The 25,567-nt window shown below is 45.6% G+C and overlaps 1 protein-coding gene across 8 annotated transcripts in view; it reads right to left on the minus strand.

The window, feature by feature from the left end:
* SGMS1 (sphingomyelin synthase 1) overlaps window positions 1-25,567 on the minus strand; it is a 320,508-nt gene that overhangs the window by 212,824 nt on the left and 82,117 nt on the right. For 6 of the 8 annotated variants that reach the window (XM_075533698.1, XM_075533704.1, XM_075533696.1 and 3 more), the window contains one exon: window positions 21,678-21,750. The exons of the other annotated variants lie outside the window; for them this stretch is intronic. The gene's annotated coding sequence lies outside the window, so the exon portion shown is untranslated. The remainder of the gene's footprint in view (window positions 1-21,677; window positions 21,751-25,567) is intronic. 8 annotated transcript variants of the gene reach the window in all.

The raw sequence follows: 25,567 nt of genomic DNA on the forward strand, positions 1-25,567 counted from the left end.
TTGGCTAAGTCAGGAGTATCAGTGGTTTGGCAGTAAGGCTTAGTAATTCCCTATGATGTGACCTAATACAATGTGACCTAACACAACATAATCAACTCCATGGTGGGATCTATTGTGAGCAGCCAATCAGCTGTAAGAAGATTAGGGTAGATTCAGGTCAGAGCTCTGATCCAACTGAAAGGACGTTTCCTGGAGGCCGAACTTATGTCCTGTATACTATAGAAAAGCTTGCCTGCTTTTTGCTGGATCTAGATCCTGCATCTGGCTCACTGACTTCTGGTTCTTTGGACTTGCGCCAATGGTCTGCCAAACTGCCTACTGGCACTCCTACCAATATTGGACTCATTCGTCTCTCCCGTCACAAACCTGACCTGCTGACCTTGAATTCATCTGCCTCTGTTCCACCAGCTTGTGGGGACTCTGTGTAAACCATTTTCTTGATATAAATCTGTGTGTGTATGACTAGCTTCGTTTCCTAGAGCCAAGCTTTTTAAACTGTGGGTCACAACCTCATCTGGGGTCACATAACTGAAGTGCGAGTCCCGAGAAATTTATTCAAAGCTTTCTAAATGCACAACAACTAAAAAATAATTCAAAATGGAACACACAAGTATTCTGAGGTGTCTGTGCTGTGCTGGAAATTTCTGAGGTGAAAAGGGGACACAAGTAGGAAAAGTTTAAGGCTGTCCTGAGAACTCAGCCCAACACGGGTGCGTGATAAAAATGGTCCAAGTATTTGATAAAAAAAATAATTCCCAAGTTAGTGCTACACCTCGTTCTAGTGGCACGACTAATAGTGATCCTCTTGATGGGAAGATAGGTTGGCGATCTACTTCTTCAGAGTCACACAATCTGGACAATCCTATGGGGCACTTCTGATCTGCACACGGGTTGCCATGAGTCAGATTCCATTAGATGGCAACTGCCCACCACCACACTGACTCCCGGAGCAAGTGTGGGCCACCGCATAGCCAGGCAATAGGAGCCATCACAAATTCCCATGACATCATTTAAGCTGGAGTCTGGCTGACTCCAAAGCTCTGGGTCTTCTTACTCGATCACAGTCTCACAACAGGATGAGTGAGACCCAGTTTTCCTCCCCGAGCACCTGGCTTTTTTTCTCTCTTGTGCTACCTCAACCTTTCCTAGTTCCCCACTGCTTGGGTGAAATTTGGTGGAGATCCTAACTATCGTGATTCCCAGAAACTCGATCTCTTGAGCAGATAGGCTTAATCCTAAGAGAGTGTAGGAAATAGCTCCAGGAACATTCTTCTCAGCCTGAGAAAGCCACTGAAGATCAGAGAGGAGCATCAGGCAAGCAGCTTAGACAGGGCACATTCAGGATCCCCGCTCAGATTCTGAGACCACCTCCGGCTCAGCCAGAGTTCTAGGACTGATTTACATATATTCACATGTATATTTAAACCCCAACTCAATTTCAAATTATTTCTATAAAACTCTTTTCAAAAAGCAAAGAGGCTCTGGTTAATTAGCTATCTCCAAAATCACTCCCAAAATTAATGACTTGGCAGGACTCTTCCCCAAGACATGTCAATCCATCTTTTGCTGGTGTTTCTGAGACTTGCAGCGACTGGGATGAAGTGATAGCGCCCGCACATCCTTGTATGTGTCGGTCACTACCCTTCAGGGCGGCTATGAGTTAGAATGGACTCAACAGCAATGGGTTTGGCTTTGGGGCCGTAGTGTCATTTTTACTTTCTCACTCTGAAACGTTTGTTCAATTCTTGTGTTTTTTAATCTAATGCTTAAGCTTTTTTTTTTCTGTCACTGAAAATATCTCCTTTTCTATATTATCTTTCTACATGATTCCTAGTCTCCCAAAATTGGAACTCCATGAAGGAGTTTAGGTAATCAAAATTCTTAACTCATCACTGCTTAGGGAGCAGTGATTTTCTGTTAAGGGAAATGACAAAATTTGGAAACAAATTTAGGGTTGAGTACATAACAAGATGATTGTAATTTGTGCCTGAATCATGCATATAAAATGTTGATATGGTAAATATTTTGCTTGATATGTTTATACCACAATACAAAATTTAAAAATTTTTTTCTTTTAAGTCTTAACTCAGGGTCATCTCCGGAGACTTAAAAAGAGTCCCACCTGTGTCAGTCTTGGCAGAATCATGGCAGTGGCCCTGACAACTTAAGGTCCCCGGTGAACCCACCTGGCATGGACTTTCCCACCTGGCCCAGACTCACTTATAACTCAGTCTCTCCAGGACCAAGGGAGATGGGACAGGAATTCTCATTGGCTCCATAGCCCGCCATGCTCTCCAGAATTCCTTCCTCTGGAGTGCAGGCAAGCCACCTCACCCTGTCCTTTCCAAGAGGAAATGTGTTAGGTCTCCTATGCACCCATTGCTTTATCAATAAAACGTGTTTGTAGAGAAGGGTTCCGTGCATTCACTGAAGGAAAAATAGAGCAAGGGAAACTGGGCCCACATGTCTTCTCGGTTTTCTCTTGCAAGATTTTTTTTTAAACAACCCCAAAACCTCAACCATGCCAGTTGTCAGAGACTGCTGATTACTGCACTCGGGCAAACGTACGATGTAAACTCAAGCTCCACTTTAGAGTGCTCGGCGAATAGCAAGTGTTCCCTCCTAGGGTGTGTATTCGCCAAGTTCACGTCCCCTGGGCGGCTTCAGACACACTCTGAGCTCAGCTCTAAACTCAGCTGCAATGAGGATCCTCATTTCCAAAGAAGGAGACAAAGAATGCCCCGCACACTCCCATCTCAGTCTCTCTTCCCTAAGGAGTCCTGGCGGTGTGGAGGGTCATGTGTTGGGCAGTAGTTCAAACTCAGGCAAGAAAGATGGAGTCTATCGGCACCCATACAGATGTCCAGTCTTGGAAACCTACAGGGGCAGTCCTACCGTGTCCTGTAGGGTCATTATGAGTCAGAACTGACTTGATGGCAGTGGTTTGGGATATTGTTATTATCTTCTCCTCGAGTAAAAAAAATCCAGATATGCAAAAAGAAATTCCTTCACAGTACAACTTAGCAAATTCAAGGCTACCCCAGACTCAAAGGATGTCTTTAAGGCAAGTCTTCTGAAGCCCTGATGTACCAAATGTGGAAGGTGAACAGGGCCATGGCGCTGGTGGACACATTGGCCTTTCACCTTCCACAAACCTGTTTGCCCCGCCCACCCCTTTATTTTCCCCTCATGAAACCTTCCATGAAGAATAATGTCCCAAAGAATATACTCCAAGAACAGTGGCTAAAAGGTTATTTCCTTGGGGTAAGAACTAAATTCCCAATGTGCTGATACATTCATATAACTCTGTGCCCTCAGTTTGGAGCCTCTGCAGCCCGACCAGTAAGCGCTCAGCTACTCCCAGAAGAACCTCCCAGGGTACCTCAGGAGAAAGGCTGCCGCGTGTTCACAGCTCTGCAGACCCCGTGGAGCACCATTCAACTCTGCACGCACGCCGCTGTCATGGGTCAGAATCGACTTGATGGCAGCTGGTGTGGATCATGGGTTTCTATTATTAGTTTGGGCTGAAACTGGAACCCTAAGCTCTGGCACCAGGAAATGACATCGTGTGCCAGGCGATGGAGATGTTCTCACACCTCTGATTCAGCTGCACTTAGGACCCGGAGCCAGGCCTGGAGGCACGGTGGTTATTCCCAGCCAGGCGTTGAGATCGCAGTGGCTGGACTCTCACTGAGGTATTTCCTAGGCCGAGCTGTTCAAACGATGCGGGATGTACTTGGTATGAAGTATGGCGGCTTTCGTTTCCAACACTCCCTGCTGATATCCCTTGTCCACCCTGGTCTCTACCCTTGTTCCTTGACCACACGCAAATCCTCCTCCATCCACATTCACCCTTTGTAATCATTTCCCAGGTAGAGCAAACCATTTATGCTTGGCTTCTTAGCTAAAGGCTGGAGCTTCAAACATGCTCGGCAGCACTTTGGAAGAAAGAGTCTGACCATCTGTTTGTCGCGATCACAGCCAAGAAAACCCTCTGTCAAGCCTGGGTCACCAAGAAGTGGAATAAACTCAGTGTAATAAACAGCAATGATGGGTGCCAGCAACAGATAGCAATGTCGGCTGACTAATTCAGAATAAGGTGTGAGAGCCGACAGGAACATCTGAATTCAAAATAACATTATCTAGACATTGGTATCTAAAAGGAGTATGACTATCAGGGAAATCTGGATTAGAAGGTCAACCATACACTTCTTTTTAACAGTAGCTCATGGTTTTGTTTATTGCATTAAATGAATTGTCTAAAATATAAAAATAATTACACATGCTCAACAAGAAACTTTGTAAATATCTACTAATATCTGGGGGGTGGGGGGAGCTCCACCCAAAGATAATCCAAGAAAACATTTGATTAATGCTTTTCTGGGGTTTTCTTTCTATGCTTACTTAAGTTTCTTGATCAAAACCGTCCGAGTTTCTCATGGTCCACTTTTCCTATTTTATCCCATGTAGATATTTTTCTTTGACATCATCATTACGGTTATCCAATATTCTGTTCTGTACGTGAATCATAGCTTATTGATCCAATTTCCTTTGGGGACATCTGGGTTGCTGCCAAGGGTCCATTTCCAACAGTGCTCACGAAGAAAGCATCCTCAGCGAGCATCCTCAGCGCTAACCCTCTGAGTACATCTCTAATCACGTCCTTAGAAAGGACTCCCTGAGTCAAAGGATCATCGAATTCTCCCTGGGTCACAGGAGACCTTCTAGGGATAACAGCCCTCTGAGAATCACTTCCATTTGCATCTCAATTTCTTTGGGCTGAATGATCCAAGTCTCTTTCTGTGGCCTTTACTGTTTGTCTCATTATTAGCTGGTTTTCAAGATACCCAACTCCTGTCGTCCACTGGATATACTCAGTTCAACAAGCTATCGGGTTTAATGGAAGCCCTGGTGTGTAGTGGTTACGTGCTGGGCTGCCTTCCATGAGGTCAACAGTTTGAAACCACTAGCTGCTCTTCAGGAGAAAGACAGGAGATTCTACTTCTGCAAAGAGTTTTACTGTCTCAGAAACTCAGGGAGGCAGTTCTACTCTGTCACTGCTATGAATCAGTACTGACTCAATGGCCGTGAATTTGGTTTCGTTTGATCTGGCTTAACATAACTTCTGAGTCCTTTATTGTAAGAGAGGAACTCATCGTGGCTTTGAGTTCCTTCCTGTTCTTAAACTTTATCAGTAAGTGAATGCTTGAGTCAGGGCCCAATAACAACCTTATTTTTATCGTTAGCTCAAACCTTTTTTTCACTTCCCTCCAACACTTTGGGATCCACAGACAAAGTAAACATAGAACGTTTGGGAGTTCAGAACCTGGGCATCCTAACCTCAGAGCCTCCTCCTACTAAAAAGTACTCATCTGAGATGGTGTCAGTCATCAATCCTGGGCTTGTCTGTCCCCACCCCCTCTCACCACACTTACTTTGCATCATCTTAAACATTTTCCAGTGGGGCCAAAGTGTCACTTAGACAATATGCAGAGGTTTTTTTTGTATTGTTTTGTTTCTTAATAGGAGTGCTTCTTGAGTGGAATAGTCGCCATTTGGGATTCTTTCCTGGGTTATAACTCTTATCGACATTATTATGAAATGCTTTCTCATGGACATCCTGGGCTTCCCCTGCAGTAAACTGATGAAATGGGCTGATACAGGAAAGCACTGAACTCAGCAGTCAGCTTATCCTACAAACTTGACAGTGCCAACTTTGACACCACTGCCATGCTTCCAGTCATCCGATTCAGGTCAAGCTTTCTCCATGCACCCTGGTCATTCAGGGATTGCAATGGGGCAGTGGGTGGTCATTTGGGGACTGGGGGGGCGGGGGCAGTGGATGTCCTTGGTTAAGGGAAAGGGCACAGGCCAGATTACTCCTGTGGGGCTTGGGCAGAGAATTAAACCACCGACACACTGAACATCACTTGGCATTGAGACCAGAGGCTTGCCAGGCTCCTTCCTCCCACATGCGCTGTGATCAAAGGGCCCTTGTTTCCAGAAGGCCTGTGTGTTTCAGCCCTTTGGGAACAATACTCCTTTTCAATCATCTGTGCTCTAGCTGAGTGAGATCACTGGCTGCTTTCAACCTGAGCCACCGTCGGCATCTTCTCCTTTTACACTGCACAGGGCTGGCGGTGGGGTGTTCCTTGATGTCATCTTTCCATGCAGGTGAGACTGAAAAGGTCCAGTGAATGAGCCATCTTTTTACAGGCCTCGTTTCAGTTTATTAATGACTCACTACTGAAAGAATGCACAAATCAGTCTCCAAAGAAGGGCAATCAGAATCTTCTACACACAATAGGGTAGTGAGATTTTTCAACTCACTTTGGACCCACCCATTAGGAAAGAGCAACCACTTGAAAAGAGCATCATGTCTGGGAAATTGATGACCAATGAAAGCAAGGGACGGACTCAATAGCTACAGCAGTGGATTCCATCATGAAGATCCCGCTGGTCCATCTTGTTACAGAGAAGATCGCCACGAGTCAGCGTCAATTCAACAGCAACTACCCCACCCACGGTATCTGATTCCTAGGGTCTTGTAGGCTGTAATCTTACGAAGGTAGACTGCCACAGCTTTCTCCACCTGAGCCACTTGGGTGGGCTCAACCCACCCATCTTTCAGAGAGCAGACAAACAACCACTGTGCCGACAGAGCGTTTCAACAACAACATATAGTAGGTATTGCACAGGGCAGTGGTTCTCAAGTGTTTGGAGTTGATTTAAAATGTCAACAGTTCATCTAAAACGGGGTTTTCTGTGACCTTTACTTTCTTTCACTGTGCTGTCAGGGTATAAGCCAGAAAGTGAACCCCCAGGTATATCTGAGGTAAGTGATGTTTGAGTCCACTTTGTGAAGCACTGACTGGGGATGCTGGCAAACGAAACTAACAATCGTCCTCTCCTGACATTCGACATCCTCTTCCTTACAAGGTGTCTCTTAAGAGAAAAGGTAAACATCGAGTAGCTGTCAACTGGGAACACGAGATTAACTTAATTCTGAAAATGCAGAGTACCTGCTACAAGGCGCCTCTGTAGATATATGAGCAGGTACAACCCCCCCCCACCCCCGCCAAAAACAAAACAATGATGCTCAATTTTTTTTTTTTTGGATGTGAGGGGGATAGTGCATTTGGAATTTGTTCCACCAGGTCAGACTGCTAATCAAGCTTTCTAGTTAGAGGTTCTGAAAAGATTGGATAACAGTGTGAGACAAAAAATGGCCTGATTTGTGGCAGATGGGGGACTGGTTTTGCCACCATCACAATGCACCTGCTCATGCAGCCATCCAGTGTGCCAGTTTTTGGCAAAAAACAAACAAACAGCATGCCTCTCTTGCCCCACACACCTTACCTCACTCCGGGCAACATATTTTTGCTTCCATAAATGAAGGAGGGACATGAAAAGACAGTGATTTTAAGATGTAGAAGAGGTGAAGAAAATAAAAACCCAAAACTAGGGAGGTGCTATCAGCCATCCAAGCAGATGACTTTGAAAAATGTTTCCAAGAATGGAATACAGATTCGACAAGTGTATTAAGTGTAATGGACAGTAGTTTGAAGGTGATAAGGTTGTTTTGTAAAATTAAAAAAATTAATACATAGCTTTGGGGAAAAAATTCCAGTTTTTTTTGTTGTTACCCCCTTCTAAGTCTATGCAATTAAATTTTACAGTTACATGTATACAAAAATCACTGTACATATATATACAAGTGACTGATCACAAGATTATCTGTCAAATCAGCATATACGTATACAAACGTAGTTATCTCAATTGCTGCCCACTAGTTGAGTCAGACTCACAGTGACCCTATCGCACTGGGCAGAACTGTCCCTGTGGGTTTCTGAGACTGTAATTCTTTATGGAGTAGAAAGCCTCATCTCTCATCCATGAACCAGCTGGTGGTTTAGAACCACTAACTTTCAGCCTAATACATAACTACCATGTCACCAGGGCTCCGAAACTACTTATTCCATCCAATATTTGAATAAAAGGAGTGCTGATGGTGCAGTGGGTTAAGTGCCGGGCTGCTAAGCACTGGGTTCAAATTCACCAGCCTCTCCATAGAAGAAATGTCAGGCCGTTTGTTTCAGTAAATGTTTACAGTTCAGAAACCGCCCGGAGCCCTTTTACTCTCCTCTGTGGGGTTGTATGAGTTGGCATCAACTCAATGGCTTTGGAATTGGTGTTTGATTTTATATTTAACAATCTTTCACTGTTTGTTTGTTTTTTACTTTATCCTAATTAAAGAGTGCCTTATCATATGATGCCAGGGGATGACGGAATGGGAGAATACCAAGACGCAGCTTTAGTTAAAGTGCTCAGTGGAAACTATACAAGGCCACTGGGCCAGACTGTTAGATACCGGTAAAAAGGACCAAGATAGAAACTCTGGGGGGTGCAGGCACAGGAGAGGATAAGATCCAAAGTGGGGATCCTGGAGCTGCTTTCCCAGTCCTCGCCAGGATAGCAGCGGTCATGCTGCTACACAGCCCACAAGATTTCATCCCACAGAGGCTTCATCATGTACGTTGCCAATTTCCTAAATTGCAGCTTTTATTGAAATTGCTACCTCCTGTAACAACTTCAGTCAGACAATCAGAAAATGGCTGTAAAAAATATTTCTTAAAGGTTATTAATTTACTTTCCACCTTGCTAAGTATGGTATACCAACATAACGTCCTCGTTCTTTGAAGCTTTGAGCTCTCACATACGTTGACGCCCTCATGAGGGCTGTGAATGGCTGGAGGAGATTCGTGTCAACAGAGGACACAGCTCAGTGTACCGTGGCAGCTGTGTCATGCTCAGGGGTGCTGAAGATAAGACCAAGAAAAGGAGCCAGCAACCCTGAAACCAATTAGTGAGGTGCTGGAGGTGCCAGCTAAACCACCCACTCAGAGGAATGTTTTGGAAACCAGGAAGTGGTACCAAGCTCAGTCTAGCGAACCAGGGCTAGACCGTCTCCTCAGGCATCATCTACCCATCAAGAGACTTATTCTCAGAGCTCAAGGGGTGGGTTTTGTTTTTTCTCTAATAAAAAACAAATCTCCTAGCAAGAAAGTACTAAATCGCCAGGCAGTTACCATATATACTTGAGTATAAGCAGACCCGATCAGCCGAGGCACCTAATTTTACCATAAAAATTGCATTAAAAATTTGCTGAAAAATTCAGTGTATATACGAGTATATACGGTACTTCTGCTTCAGTGATACTGAGTTTCTGATGCCTTTCTGTCAGCAAGTTTTAAATGGGGAAGAAAAATAAATCAAGACCTGGGCTTCGAAAAGTGGAAGAAGCTGTGTGTCCCACATCTTTGCCTAAAACCACCCTGTTCTTGGAGACCCTCTATCACCACCAATTCATCTCAGCAACCAAATTCGATGTTCTGAGGGTGGGGGTTTGGTGGGGGCTGTTGTTCTAAAGAACCACACCCTATCTTTATACTTTTCATTCTTCAAAGTCTTGTATGGCACAAAAATGAGGTGTTTCAATAATATTGTCGATGTTCCTAAAAATGATTGGAAATATGTATATTATAACCCTTAAAATGATTGTTAAAAATCCAAAATGCTGACACAAACATTTACCAACCACTGTTTTGAAATGCTGCCACACATTCGATTCTTACACATATCAGCTCAAGGACAGGCTAGGAGAAACCGTGAAGAACTGCATCAGGAAGGGAAACTAGAAGTTCCAGGTAAGCAACAACGTCCATGTGGAAGGAGCACTCTACTAGCCCGTGTGATCGTAAGGTGTCAGCGGGAATAGGTATGAAGTTCAAAAACAAGCAATCAAATTGACGTGAAGGAATGTGGACAGAGTAGACACCCAAAACCCACCTGTAAGATCATTGGACAATCCTGCACAGAAGGGCCACAAGGAAAGGATGACGTATCCAGGGTGCAGAACAGCACCGAGGAAAAACATAACCAGCCTCTAGTTCTTTAAGATTCCCCCCCTTACTATTATGCTCTTAATTTTACCTCATTAATCTTGTTAGACCTTTATATGTTCATTTGTACAATTAAGATAGTTCAAGGCATGCAATCCGAGAGAGATAAACCCATCAGGCACAGTACCAGGAGTAATGATTCCCTGTGGATAGGGGAAGGGGAGGGGGAAAGGGGGAACTGACAGCAATGAAGATGGTATAACCCCACTAGAGGGGAACGAGTAACAGAACTGCAGGTGAACAGATACACTGGTTGGTGTAAGATACAGATATGTGCGTGTGTGTGTGCGTGTGTGTAATACGGTATAAGGGTTCCTGAGGGGTGGGGAAGGAAAGGGATAAAGGAGAACTGATATCACAGAGTTCAAGAAGAAAGAAAAGGTTTTGAAACTGACGGTGGCAGGAACTGTACAATGATGATTGATCTAATGGAATTATGGATTGTTATAATATCTGTAAGAGCTCCCAATAAACTGATGAACAAAATTAAAAACAAAACAAAAACCCTAGAAGCTCTATGATGCCACCAACCTGAGCTTAAAACAGAAATATGCATACAAAAGAAAAAGAACAAAAGTGCTGATCCAGAGAGTGAGAATTTAGGAATAACATCAGAATAAAAGCGTCTACCAAAAAAAAACGTCGAAGAACTGTCCAGAAAAGTTTGTGGGAAACCAGAACAGCTACTAGTGTTGTTATTCGGGAAGTCCCAGCTTTTGCTTGCTCGGTATTGGGAGAGAGAACGTCGCTATGCAGCCTCTGAAGACAACCCAAGGAGAAGCATCCCCAAAGCGTCCTCTCCGAGCAGGTTACCAAAGTGAGGACCTAATTTCTCATGGAAGGCCATTCTGAGGTAGACAATACTTCGATGTGTGTATATATGTATATATATTCCTAAAGTATCTACCACTCATATTTGTGGGAGTGTAATGATGTCAACAATACCGCATAAATATTAATTGAACACTGAGGATATTTACCTGAGGAGCTTTATGAATTAGCCCATACCATCCTGGCAACGATTCTGCAGCTCTTACTTTTGTTGTTGTCCCGGTTCACAGAAAAGCGAGCTCGGTGCCCGAGTCACCAGGCAGTAACTGGGGTTTCCTAAGCACGTCTTCACAAATACAGGGAGCCAGACTTCTCAACAAGGCCGTTCAACAAACAGATAAATGATGCGATGCTGCATCGATCTCAACACAAGCGTGTATCAGGTTAAAGAGCTGCTTTTCCCTCCACGTGCAAGCATTTCCCGCCCTACAGCAGACGTTCAGCTACAGCCAAGAATTCGCTTTCTGCGCACTCAGAATCGCTCCCCACCGAAAGAAATGTTGCATCAAGAGCGTCTGTGGAAGAGTTAAAACCAACGATGTCTCTTCGATGGCTGGTTTTTCAGAAGTGCATCTCTAGTAAAACCCTCAGTTCTTTGGAGGGGCCTCAGGTTGGACTCGAACCTCGAACTGTGTGGTTAACCACTCTGAACACATTAACTGTTGCACCACCTGACTCCGCTGGGTCTCTTACATACACATTAAAGACCGTATGTTGTTCTACCAACTTACCCAAGTGGCTGTGTATTTTTTCGGCTGTTTGTTTGGGGTTTTTTTTGCATTCAACCATAAATGGGTTTATATCTCATCAATTTCTACCATATTTATTTATAATGTTTGGTTTTTAATATAAAACATCTCACATTATGAAACAATAGTTTGAAATGTATGTGGAAGAGTATTACTTTTATGAACTGTAATCTTCATGAAATTATAAACATCTTGTAAAAATAATCCACATCATCCATAGGACTTTGAAAAATTAGAAGAATTAGGGCGAAGAAGTTCTCCAGGACTTTTTGTGTAACGGGAGACCACTTGAGCGATTTAGGTGATGTTTTACATTTCACTGAGGTTTGATCATGGTAAGTGCACAACTCCTTGCAAAACAATTCAAACAACTAGTAACTATTTGATTTAACCAAAATGCACTAAAATGCTCAATAAACAAAAAGAACATGAAGACAATTGAATTTGATACATTCACTACTGATGTAAACGCCTAAACAGACGAAGCCGTTAAAATATATCCAAGCAGATAGCATCTGAAGACAGCGTGCAGAAATCACGAGTTCTCTCGTGATCCATCCGTAACAGATGGCGTGCAAAACACGAGTAAACTCAGGATCCATGCGCAATGTGGTCAGAGTCCCGTGTGGGTGCTTTGGCGGATTGGGGCATTTTGGTATTGCAGACATCGTGAAAGGGGCCTGGGGGAGTTCCTTTCATTTGTCCTGTTCAGGAGGGTCCCTGCTCAGTGGTGCTCTGCAGCCACAGACGCAAGGCACGGCCAGGACAGTAAAATCCAGGGCGAAGGGATGCTTCAACCCAGCTGGTTAACCAGAGCCCTGCCCACAGCACATGGCACTGGCTTTTCATCCTCCCTCACTGCTAAGCCTCACGGGGGAGATACTGTTACCTTCGTCTTACTGATTCAGACCAGGGAAATCTTCCTAACGAAACAGATCTGCAGGCACTTGAAGAAGACGGTGGGGACAAAGGGCACAGGAGTGTGCGTCGCTGGGAGTTGGAATCGACAGGACGCCAGCTTCCAGAACCAAACGCACATGCCTGAGACCAGTGGAGCTGCATAAGACTTGACTCCAGGATCCGTTGCCTTATAACCCCGAAATATTCAGTAGTAGTGTCAAGGCGGTTTTAATAAAAGTGCAGGCCATATTACCAACTTGGTGGAGAGGTTTCTGTTTTTGGAAAGCATGCAGACCGAAGTGCATGCAACATTTGTCCTCCCAGTTAAGAGGCAAACAGAGAAAGGCAAGTTCAAGTTGCCAGCAGTCAATCAGGAGAAACGCGCAGACAGAATGAGAAGCACCCACCTGGCAACCGTTCTCCCAGAAGCACCACCACTCAGCCCCGTAACCCGGTCACCTGAGGAGGGGCAAGTGGGACGCTCAACAGGGCACTATGTTGAAATTGGCTGCAGATGTGCCAGGGACGGCACGTTAACAACTCAGACTGTATTAGCGAGGGCTGTGGGATGTTCCCAGCGAGGCAAGTTCTTTTGTACCTTCTTCAAGAAAAGGAGACGGCTCAGCGAGTAGCTGCACAAGGCAGCGTAGATATTTTAAGAAACTTCGTTGTTTGTAAGCAAACAGACTGCTTAATCACTAATTTCTCTCCCTTTCCCCCTGATTATGAGAGGGCCTGAGTAAGCAGAAATCCTTTCGTGGGCCTGCCCTTTCTGGACGGCTCCTCCAGGCACCTACCTACTTGTAGCAGCTTCCCCTTGAAGCAAGATTTCACCCTTCTATCTAATCTGTGCAGTTACCCAAGTGGTCACTCCTAACACTACTTTATTAGCTCTACAACCTCCCCTCCGGCCAGAGTCAGAAACCAACCTTGGCCTGCTTGTCAAGGCCAGCCCACCTGGCCGAACCGCAGCTCCCAGCCCCTGTCTGCATAGCCCCTCCACTCCCAGCAGACTCCTGGCTCCTCTGCCCTGGCACCACCAGGAAGGCTGGCCTTCTGGACTTGGACTCCGCAGGAGGCCCGGGACTTTGCCACTTTAGCTAGCTGCTGCTTCCCCTTAGCCTCTGAATGAGGAATGAAGACCCTCTTCCCAGGATGCCTCCGCCCCCGGCTCAACTGCTCCGCCGAGTAGTCAAGAAGGCAACGTGCAGCCCAGCCTAAGCCAGACACCTCACACTTTTCCTTGGCCACTGTTCCGTGGGAAACTGGCTGATTCTAACACCGGGGCAGAGAATATATAAGCTATGCCTGGACCATCTTATAGTGGTAGAAAATAAAAAAGAGAATTAAAAAAAAATAAGTCCCCCCGCAAAGGTTAAGTCTCAGGGGCAAAGGAATCTGTGGAAAGAACTGTGGCCAACCTGAAACTATGTGAGCAACAAATAAATAGCACAGCATTAGATCATAACCCAGAGGATCGCGTGAATAGCTGTCTGTCTCTCCGGGCACTGCTGGGTAAGTGCTGCATGGCTAGCCACGAGGTCAACAGTTCCAATCCCTCACCTGCCCTGCGGGAGAAAGAGACTGCCTGTTCCTATAAAGACTCACAGCCTCAGAAACCATAGGTAAGGCTGCTATGAATCAAAATCGACTGGATGGTGGTGGGTTTGTCTTTGTTCTATTTTGTTTGGATCCTGAAAGAAATAAATGATTGGATAAAGAAATGAATGGGGTAAAACGGACAAATGCCTCATGCAATTCAACATCATGAGTGAGGCCACTCCATTTTGGCAGCAGCTCGCTGTAACTCCCCACTGCTTCATTGCTGGCCTTTCGTCAAAGAAAACAACGAACAGAGGGAGCAGAGAAGCACTTCTCTGGTAGTGGAGAAAACTACCGACATAGCTTCCAACCCCCAACCCGTGATCCAGGTCAATATCAACCGCGGGAAGTCAGGATGCAAGTCAGGATGCAAGTCCGCACCCTTCGTAAAAGATACAGGAAAATGGTGTTCACCTCTGCGATCGCCATCCCCCAAATCCACAGCCCGGTCTAAGCAAGAAAAGAGCACAACAAGCCTCACATGAAGGGTACCCTGCCAAGTCCCTGGCTCCTCCTCCTTGTAAGCTGCCATGGAGTCAGCCCTGACCCATAGCAACCCTGCGCACAATGGAACGAAACACTGCCCGGTCCAGGGCCACCCTCACAATTGTTCCTCTGCTTGAGCCCACGAGGGCAGCCCCGTGCTGATCCGTCTCGCTGAGGGCCTTCCTCGCTTCAGATGACTGGCTAACTCTCCCCAAACACACGAAAGGCTGTGAGGAATGGTCACAGTCTGGAGGACTGAAGAGGTCTGACGACATGTAAGGTGGTGTCCTGGGCAGGAGCCTGGGACTCAACAGAGGCGTTAGGTAAAAATTACAGACACCTGTATAAAACACAGGCTGCAGCTAAGAAGAATGCATCAATGCCAGCTCAGTAATCATGGCAAATGCACTACTCTCGTGTAAGATGCCAGCTGCAGGGGGCAGTGAGTGTGGGGAGTACAGGGACTCTAATTATCTTCACAACGCTCCTGTAAACCTAAACGCACCCTAGAATTAAAAGCTCATTTCTAAAAAATCATCTTTGGTTCTTCCACCTCCCTCATCGCTACACCCAGGCACCAATTTCGTTCTTTCTTTCTTTTTTGAATTAATCATTTTATTGGAAGGTCCTACAGATATTAAAACAATCCACAATTCAGTTAGATCAAGCATAATTTTATAATTGCTACAACCATCAGTTTCAAAACCTTTTCTTTCTTATAGAACTCTCTGATATTAGCTCCCCTTTATTCCCCCCCCACTCTATCCCCCAGGAATCCTTATTAGATTATACATTATTATTTTGTCATATCTTACTCCATCCAATGTATCCATTTACCTGCAATTGTTATTTGTTCCCCTCAAGTGGGATTATACAGTCATCATTGCTATCAGCTCCCCCTTCCCACCCTCCCACCCTCTCTTCCTGTACCCTCTGGGAATCATTACTCCCATTACTGTTTCTGGAGAGTTATCTTGGTTTTCATGCATCAAACACTCTTAATTATACAAATAAATATATGCAGGCCTAACAAGATTAGTGAGGTAAAACTAAGACCATAATAGTAAGGGGAGGAAGCATTAAAGAACTAGAGGATAGTGAAGTGTTTCATCAGTGCTATACTGCTCCCTAGATTTCCATGTGGCCTGTCTGTGAGGGAATGTCCAATTTTCTTACAGGTGGGTTTTGGTCCCCACTTTGTCCACACTCCTTCACATCGATTTGATTGCTTGTTTTTGAACTTCTCATACCTATTTCTGTCAACACCTTACGATCACACAGGCTAGGAATGTGCTTCCTCCATGTGGGCTTTGTTGCTTCCCTGCTAGATGGCTGCTTGTTTAACTTCAAGCCTTTAAGACCCCAGGCACTATAACTTTTAATAGCTGGGCACTATCAGCTTTCTTCACCACATCTGCTTTTGTTTATGACCCATTTTGTCTTCAGCAATCATGTCGGGAAGGAGATTATCATAAGTGGCACATTATTAGAACAAACTGTTCTTGTATTGATGTAAGATTTAAGTAGAGACTCAAAGTCCATCTGCTTCCTCGTTGCGTTTACATATATATACAAAGACATAGACAAACACACCTCTCTTTATATATTTACACAAATAATCTATATACTTTTTACTTTCTTCTTCTGTCCTCTTTTTTCTTTCCTCCTGCCCCACTATCATGTTTACCCATCGTCACTTCTCTTCGACACATTTCAATTGATCAAACATGACCAGGACTGCTACACTCTCCTCACCCTATTTTAGAATCCTTGCTATTCCCCTGTGCCTGTCAGTATTGGCTCATGGCTAACCTTCCCACTCCCTCCTCACATCCCACCCTCACCCCTCAATGGTCCTTGAAGTCATATGAGAGGGGAGAAAAAGCTGTCTTTCAGCACAGGTGCCCTCTGCATCTTTTTAACTTTTCTCTTTTTTTATGACATATACATCATTTGATTTGGCTCATGCCAGAGGATCTGACTGCGTTATGTGCATTTTACCCTATGCCCGTTCTGCTGGTTGAACTTACCTCAGGAGACAGATGCACTTGTCCTTTTGCAGGCACTAATTTCTGTGTAGATTCTACGTCCAAAGTGTCTCCCCCTTTTGTTTCCCCCTCTCCCACCTCTCCTCAGCCACTGCCCCGAGTAGGTGTCTCCTCCAGCCCAGGGTGAGCTTTCCTTCTAACCCAGGCACCTACACGGAACAGTCACTTCCTTTGCCCACACCTTTCCCTCGCTCCCAACTGCCAAGCCAACTCTCCTGTAAAGGTCAGCCAACTCTCCTGTAAAGGCCCAGGCAGTACAGGTGTCAAGCTCTGTCGGTTGTTGGAGCATGACAGGGGCCACACACACTATGCAGACAAGCAGGTGTGACGGTGGCCCAGCAATGCACAAAAACAGGCCGAGGGCTGGATTTGGCCTTGGACCGTAGCGTGCTGACCCCTGGCCTGCAGACACAAGTTTACATTCTTTAGGCCGATATTCAAGGTGTGATCCACAAAGCCCCTGAAGCTCCGGTCCACAAGTCTTTTCTTCAGCTACATCTCTGAGCGTACGCCCTCCCGCAGGCTCTAAATTACCTGGAGGCGCAGTGCTTACAAGCTGGGCTGTGATCCACAAGGCCGCGGTTCGAAACCACCAGTGGCTCTGTAGGAGAACGACGGGGCTTCCTGCTCCTGTAAAGGGTCACCATCTCGGCCACCCCCTCCCCACCCAGGCCGGTTCTACCCTCCTGTGGTGTCTCTGAGAGTCGGCACCGGCTCTGGGGCAGTGAATTTGGAGAGAACTTCTCCCAGAGACCCTAGTGGGTCTGCTCTTGAGAAGTGTCCTGTGATCCAGGAAGCCTGGGGCATTTGGGGTTTGGCAACGTGAAGCAGCTTTGTAAACCGAACGTGTCCTCAAAGCCTTCCACGCGCCCTGGGAGGAGCTCCGTACCGAGGGCGGCGTTACACAGTTCTCAAAGCTGTTAGGCCATGGAATCTGCTCACGTGACTAAGAGCCGTGTGCCCGCAACAAGCTGGTGAACTGCTGAAATGAAGTATCCTCCTAGAAAGTGTGCTGAGATTTCGATTTCTCTCTATTCACCACTGCAGTCAACGAAAAAGGACCCGCTCTCCCCACCACACACACGCACACAGGCACAGAGAGGTGGAGCTCGCGATGCCTAGGACCTGCGACGATCGCCCTCCGAGGCAGTGGGGGGCTTTGCAGATGTTTCTGAGGCAAGGGGGTCCTGCAGATGAGCCCACAGAACTGGGAGAGAATCTGTTTCTTCAAGCACCGACTGCATGGTAGTTCATTACAGCAGCCACAAGAAGTGAACCCATCACACAGCCGTTCACGAGGATCCAGGTTTGCTGGCAGTATTCCCCGATGAAATCAAATTAGCCTTGTCCCCACTTAGGTCACAGTCAGCCTCGGGCCGCAGATTCGTCCTCCACTTAGGAGAAGCAGTATAACTCAGTGGCTAGGACTCCCCGAGCTAACATGTATGAGGCAATCCTATGACCTTGGTCAAGGTGCTTGTTCTCTTTGTGATTTGGCTACTGCTCTTCAAAACGTGGTGGCATTCCCAAGGCACGGAGTTGCTGAGGGGGTTTATATGAGCACACTTCAGAAAAACACCAAGTACAGATCCCGACACACAATAAGAATCCAATAAAGGAAAGCGATGATTCTTACATTTCTATTATTCTATTACTTAGGCAAAAAGTCTACTTTCACTTCAAGCCGACTCTCATCCTAACTCTTTTATTTTCATGCTGACAAACTGTAACTCTTTAACCCAATGCTTCAGGCATTTGGAATTACTTCTGCAAGGTACTACGGGTTGAAAAGTGCACCCTTGCCCTCTCTGAAGCACTCCTTTTGGGTTACTGCTGGGATACATTGCTGACAGCTTAAGGCTCCAAGACATGTGTTAGGGTATGGATGGAATTCACTAGGCTCGTTAAAGAGCCTGGAGTTGTCTTTTGTGCGTCATCATCTACGTGTCTTAGTTATGTTAAAGTGTCCACACCAAAGACTTATTTTTTGAAATTTCGAGAGGATGATGCTTCAGCAGGTTGTCCTTATCACAAGGTTTAATTATGCTCAGAGCAAGAGATGAAATTCTTTTGATAAACAACCGAGCAGGATTGGCACAGGGAGGGTGGGGGTCTTGGGATCATATACAGATCTCTCTCCGGCATGTTGTCCATCCCTTGTGCTCACTGTCAACCCATCACCCAGCCTAGGTGTCCCCTGCTTCTATATCCTGAAGGATCCCCAGTCTATAGAGCTTTTTGACTAGGGAGCAACCACACAACATCCTAATAACAATACTGGGTCCCCCTTGGGCAGGAGGCTCTTGAAACGTGGAGCTTTGATTCCCAAAGGCTTTAAGAGACTCATATTAAAATATAGGTATCTCTAGAAAAATTAGTACGCTGCTTCTCCATTAAATACTTTAGCTGTCATTAGGGTAAAGAAAACAAATCCAGAGTTGACAGAAGGTAAAAAGAATCTGGACAAAAATATGACAAACATCATACCAGCATCATAATCCTTTTGAGATACCTTGTAATTTATTAGGGCAAAAGTGGTTAGGTTTAAATTTAAAACTCTATCATCGGATCTCACCTTTGACCCATTTTAAAGTTTTTTAATACTTTCTGCTTTCTTTTCTATAGAAATTTTCATCTGTTTTGTTCTGATTGTTGTTGGGTTTCTTTCTTTCTTGTTTTTGTTTTGTTGGTTTTCTGTATATGAAATTCAGGAGAGGCAAATCTATAGAGAATGTAACTACATCAGTAGGGGCATGGCAGGGAAGGTTCGGGGGAAATGGCGAGCTAACGAGTCTGAGAAAGGAGAAAATGCTGTGAAATTGACTGTGGTGTTGACTGCACCACCTTCCTTAATATGACCAAACCGTTAAATTACATAATATGTATGCGGGGCAGGGGAGGATTCTTAAATGATAGGATATCCTACGGCTAAAGCGGCCTAATCTATAAATTCTTCTGTGGAATTCTGGTGAAACAGGTGGGCCACGAAGATTTGCATTTCCAGGAGATACCAGTAGACGGCAGAAGAGACCCAGTCAAGGTCCATATTTAGACCTGGAACCGAGAACATCTAACTGTGATGGACAAAGGTCATTCCAGCTTGGCTGCATCTCTACTTGTCATCAGGCTGGATGTTGTGTGCCCTAAGCTGTCTTCATACATGATGCTTCCTCACTTCGTCAGGAATGGTAGTCACAGCCACAAGAGTCTTCTAACCACAGTAAGGATGAAAAAGGTTCACATCTATGAGTTAGTTTACTGTGCCAACCTGACCGATAAACACATTTGGGGTTAATTGAAGGGTAGAGAGATAAATGGCTCAGTGAGCCTCTCCTTTCCAGTTCTCGGGTCTCTTGCTTTGTGATGGTCGGACCAAGGTGCTGCTGCCTTAGCCAGTATTCTGCTTCAGCTGGCAAGGCTCACTTCCTGCAAGACATCCTTGAGGAGAAGCCACATGGACCTACCCCGATGCAGCTGTGGGTACTGGAGCAGCCGTGTGGAGAGCCCCTGCCAGCTCTGAGATGCTGACATGCTCACTGACGTGGCTTTCCTCCTGCAGTCGGCATCATTGCATCTGTTTTGTGAGATGGAGGAGGACTTTGTGGATTGGTATTGGATAGATGGGTTAATGTTGGACTTGTGGGCTTGGGCAGCACTGGGTTGGGATATTTTCTTGATGTGCACTTACCCTTTTATCTAAAGCTCTCTCTTATAAATAAGTTTCTGTGGATTTGTCTCTCTAAAGTACCCAGACTAACACAATCTACACAACCAATAAATTTCTCACCCCACTCTACCATACCCTTGAGTGTCAGTACAAGTCAGTCTTCGCAATCAGGGCAGGAAATGGCCAGAGGTCAGCTCTAGAGACCGAGCTGGAAAGAACCTGAAAGGTCTTGGGGCATCCTTGGGTCCTAAAGGGACAAGCAGGAATGAGGCAGAAAACACAGGGGTGGGGGACCCAGGGAGTATGTGGAAGGGGGTCCAGATCCACCCTATGAGTGCCACAGCTGAGGTGCTATGGAGGCACCAATCACACTAAGAGCTACTTGCTTTATGGTAGAAACAAGGTCAATTAAAGGGCTGTGGAAGGGAATGAAAATAAGTCACACCTCTACCACATTCAAGAAAGTATACAGCATGCCCTCCGTCAGCAGTGGCGGGCAGGTGACTAGCCAAACAACCTACATGGCAGCAGAATATGCACAGCCATGCTGTCCTGGTTTGTCAACCAGGGAACGACCACCCAGGGACACCGCAAAGCTTCAGTGAGGTCTGCTACCTAAGGCAAAGCAAAGCCTCATCTAACAAACACCAGATGTTCAAACAACGCATCTCTTCTTTTTAAATGTTAAGATACAGGTTGTAAACTTAAATGCCAATCAGGCCAGGCCTGGAGAGCATCTGGTGCATCTGGAAACTGAAAAGGGCTTCCTGGTCCAGAAGGTAGTAGCCACTCCGCTTGAGCCACCTACCGTCAAGGGAGAGGGGTGCCGGAGCAGGCTGGAGCAGCCCCTGGGCACTGGAGCAGCCCCTGGGCAGGCACCTATGATGGTGCATGAGCTACTCCCCTCACAGATCATTTGGAGACACACACAGCACAGATAGGTGACAGATCAGTATCTGTCACCTGTCCTTATGTTCTACGTTCTATGCTCGACACGGTCTGACTTTTCTCTTTTAAAAGTACAAAAGTCCTGTGGGTGAATAAGACTTCCAAGGGATGTGAATTCAGATGTCAAAGTCTGTTCCTTCTACTCCTCTGATTGTTAACGGATGAGATCACTATGTATCCTTCAAGATCTCTTTCCAGACTCTCAGAACGTTCCACAAGGTGCTTTTATCCCTCATCAATATGGCGTGGACATCCTGCCACACCAGTATATTCAGATCCACTGCATCCTTTTTAACCACGTGTGGAGTGAAGGCACAGAACTGCGGAGCTGAGCGGGGACTTGGACAGCCCCTGGGTCAGCCCCCTCCACGGCACAGATGGGTCTTCTCCAGAGCTCATGGGCACCTCCAGCCACACAGCAAAGCAGTCAGAGCCTGCCAGCAGGGGGCTGGGCCAACATGTGTCATCAGCATCAGGATCTTACCTTAGCTTCCCACGGCAACTGGTGTCTCAGTAATCCATCAAGGCATAGTGGGCCAGGTGGGGGATAAAATTATCTGGAAGCAAAGCCATGATTTGAAATCAGTAAAGAGCATCACATATATGGACTTTGATTTTTTAATTAGAAAATATTTAAACCCCTTGAAATCCGTCCAAGTGCCCAGATTAGACTTCATTCACTCAGCATGGTCAGAGTATGTTTCCAAACACCCAGCAAGTGCAGTCAGCTCAGCTCCTCATGACGTCCACTGCATTCCTGCCTCGAGGCCTTAGAGGCAATCGGGCAGGATCTGGTTCCCCACGAAGCTGCTTATCCCAGTGAGGCCCAGGGCCAAGCGCAAGCCTGGTCACCATCCAGAACTGCACTATACTCGTGGGACAAAGGATGCAGCAGAACCCTCCGATTCAAAGGCCATTCTTATCCAAGGAAAGATTTATTAACAGAAAGAACCATACACTTCCTATTTAAAATATTAATTCCACCTGTGATTCAAGGTTCTGAAAAGCTAATTAAGTATCCAGACCTTCAGAAACTCCAGTTCCACTCCCAGATATAGAAAAATCTCTTTGGCTGACAATATAAATTCTCTGGACGCCTAAGTCTGCCTGTCTGGCCACTTTCAAAATATTATAGAAACCGTGACCTCAAACTAAATTCCACGTTCCAGCAAGGGCTACTCTACAGCCTTTAGGAAACCATATTTCCAAACAACGACACTAAAGATAATAAAAAAAGAAACTATTTCTGAAACAAGCTGTTCTCTGATCCTTTTAGTATGTGCAATTGATGTAGCTTTATAAAGAAAGTGCTTAGTATTCTTCTGGTGTTATCTGTCTTAATTGAATAAAAAGACTACCTACTGATCGCCATGTTGCAAACGGAATAAGCCAGACTGCTCCCTTTCCCCCTACTCCATACCCATCACCTGTCTAGACCACACTCCCGCCTCTTCATCCCCCCAGGTGTACATTCTAATCAAATCTCCGAAGGATCACACCCCTTTAACTCATAGCTCCATCACTGGTTGCCACGGCCCATTTCCCCCTGAAAAACAGCCCAACTAATCTGATTCATCTACCCATGCATCCATCCACTCAATGGGCATAACCATTTAACACCTAATCTGTGCTGTTCTGGGCAAGAGGGTGGAGCTGGGTGCAGGGTCACGTTCTTGCCCTGAGGACCACAGCATAGGTAACTAAGAAGTGCTTGCGGCTAGGGTTTTTACGCAGAATGGTTAGCAAAGGCTTCATTCCAAAGGGGGCATTCGAATAAAAGAGGAAGAGGTGGAGGACGATGGAAGGGGAAGAATGTCCCCCAGGAGAGGGGCACAGACCTGGCGCGTCTGCAGACAGCAAGGAAGGCAGAGTGTCTCCAGCACAGTCATCAGGGAGAGAGTTGTCATAGGTGAGATGACCAGCAAGGCCAGACCACAGGCAGGGGTCTCACAGCATACAGTGGCAACTGAGGAGTTTGTTTAAAGTGAAAGTAGAGCAATGTTTGCAGGCAGTAAGTCCTTCCTGGAACTTCTAGGGACAGGTGTCGCTTTATCAGAATCCCAAGAAAATTCAGCTATATAAACCAGAGATATAAGAATGGGTTTGGGGCTTGCACTTTATTCCAGCCCAAACCTAAGAACAACTAGTTCTTATGAGATGGCCCTACTCAAGACTTGCCTTCATGAAGAGATCACTGAAGGTATGGGTGCCATGGGAAACTGTGGTGAAGAAACCGGGTGGTCCCCATCAATCAGAAAGAATAGCTCTGGGACCTCACAGGCTTGTCTTCAAACAAGAACCCATTTAAGCGAGGCGTCAACTAAGTCCGCATAGAAGCCCACCAGTCCTTGTGATCCAAGGATTGTATACAATAAAATCTAAATCCGAAGGAATAGATTCTGAACCCCGGCTTTGCAGAAATCAACAGATAACAGCGGATGCCTAAAATCAATTTGCAGTGTCCCTACATGGTCTGAGCCTCCAGTGAATCCCCTCTGACCACAGTCCAGGGATGTGACAGCCTTGCTGCCAGCCAGAGAGCACCGCACAGTCCCTTAGGACAGATGTCGTTAGGTTAAAATGTAGTGCCTCATCATCTGACCTCCCCTTTAGCCCATTCTCAAGTGTTTTATTTGTAATATTTTCAGCCTTCTTTTCAACTGAGGATTTCTCTGTTTTGTTTTGTCATTATCGCTGGGTTATTGTTTATTGGTGTTTTGTATGGTATCTGTCGATAAATACCCAGGATAGGTAAATCTACAGAGGCAGGAACTGGATTAATAATTACCCACGGTCATGGCAGGAGAGGTTTGCGGTGGGGGGATGGGAAACTTACAGCCATGAGGACAAGAAGAAGATGTTCTGAAATTGATATGGTGATGATTGTACAGCACCTTATGATTGAACAATTAAATTCTGTGATGTGTGAATTACATGCCAATCATTTAAAAAAATACTTTTATTGGGGGCTCTTACATCCCTTATCACAATCCATACATTCCTCCAGTGTGTCAAGCACATTTGCACATGTGCTGCCATCATCATTTTCCAACCATTCTCTTCCCACTCGAGCCCCTGATATCAGCTCCGCATTTCTTCTCCCTCCCACCCACACAAATTTCTTTTTTTTTTTTTTTGGCGTCCCTGGGTGGGCACGAACAAATTTCTTTTTTTAATTACAGTTTTAAAAACTCTGTGCAAGCAGTTCTACACTGACCTGCAGGGTGACTGGGGTGGAGTCAGACCACAGTCATGGATTTGGGTGACATTTTGGATTTTCATTTTTGTAAGCCTCATTAAATATTTAAACAATGCTGGTGTCTTGTATGAGGTGCAAAAAGAAGAACTTTTTTGGTGGGGGGGTTGATAAGAATAGCTTGGTCAATAAGACCTTTCATTGAAAAAAAAAGGAAACAGTAAAGAAAATGTGTTCTAACAAAAGAAGTGTAAAGAGAAGATGTAAACTATGGCTGAAATTAGAACTTGATCTAAAAATCTTACCCCAAAACTATTACAGATGGATATCGACATCAGCTGGTGATTTCTTTATCTCTCTCACTCGCTGCCATGGAGTCAATGCTGACTCACCGTGCCCACTGTGGGTTTCCATGGGTCTGTTTCTGGGATTAGAAAGCCCAGTCTTTCCCCCGAGGAGCTGCGAGTGGTTTCGAATTGCCAGTTTTGTACAAATTGATCTTTTGTTCGCATGTACCACATTTTGTCTCTCTGTTGGACGGATCACAGCCCCGTACATAACCACTACACCACCCGGGCTTTATCCATGTAGCGATCTGTATCGATATCGCATTAGCAAAAACAAATCAGGACAAATAACAATGCATCCTTATTGTTATCAAAGGACATGCGTGAACTGAGCTTAAGAACCCCAACCCTTCTTAACAGGCCCCCGCCCTTTGCTGTGCAGAGAGACCCTCTCTCTGCCCTCAGTCCGCTAGCTATACAAACCAGAGAAGCCTACGGAGACCTGTCTCCTTGTTGCAGGGATGCAGGCAGGCAAGTGGACAAGAAGAGCGGAAGAGCTGAAGGTTACAGGGATAGCCTGCAGAGCACACACTATGTGCCAGCCCTACGCTAGCCAATTACGTTTATTTAAGCTTCGCAACCTCCCTAAGAAACAAGGTTCACCATGAGTATTATCACCTCTTACCAATTGCAAAATCAAGAACCTGAGGGACAGAGAGGCTAAGCTACTTGCCACGCCACTATTAAGTGGTGCCGTTGGAGCCAAACCTAAAATCTGGCTCCAGGTCCACATTCATAAAGGCCCTGCCCGCTTGCCTCTGGACTTCTCGAACTGAGTCTAAGGATTTCCGTCTGATTAGCAATTGTGTGTTAATGACTCCATGAAATTCA

This window comes from Tenrec ecaudatus, chromosome 16 (assembly GCF_050624435.1).
Source record: "Tenrec ecaudatus isolate mTenEca1 chromosome 16, mTenEca1.hap1, whole genome shotgun sequence".
NCBI classification, from domain to species: Eukaryota; Metazoa; Chordata; class Mammalia; order Afrosoricida; family Tenrecidae; genus Tenrec; species Tenrec ecaudatus.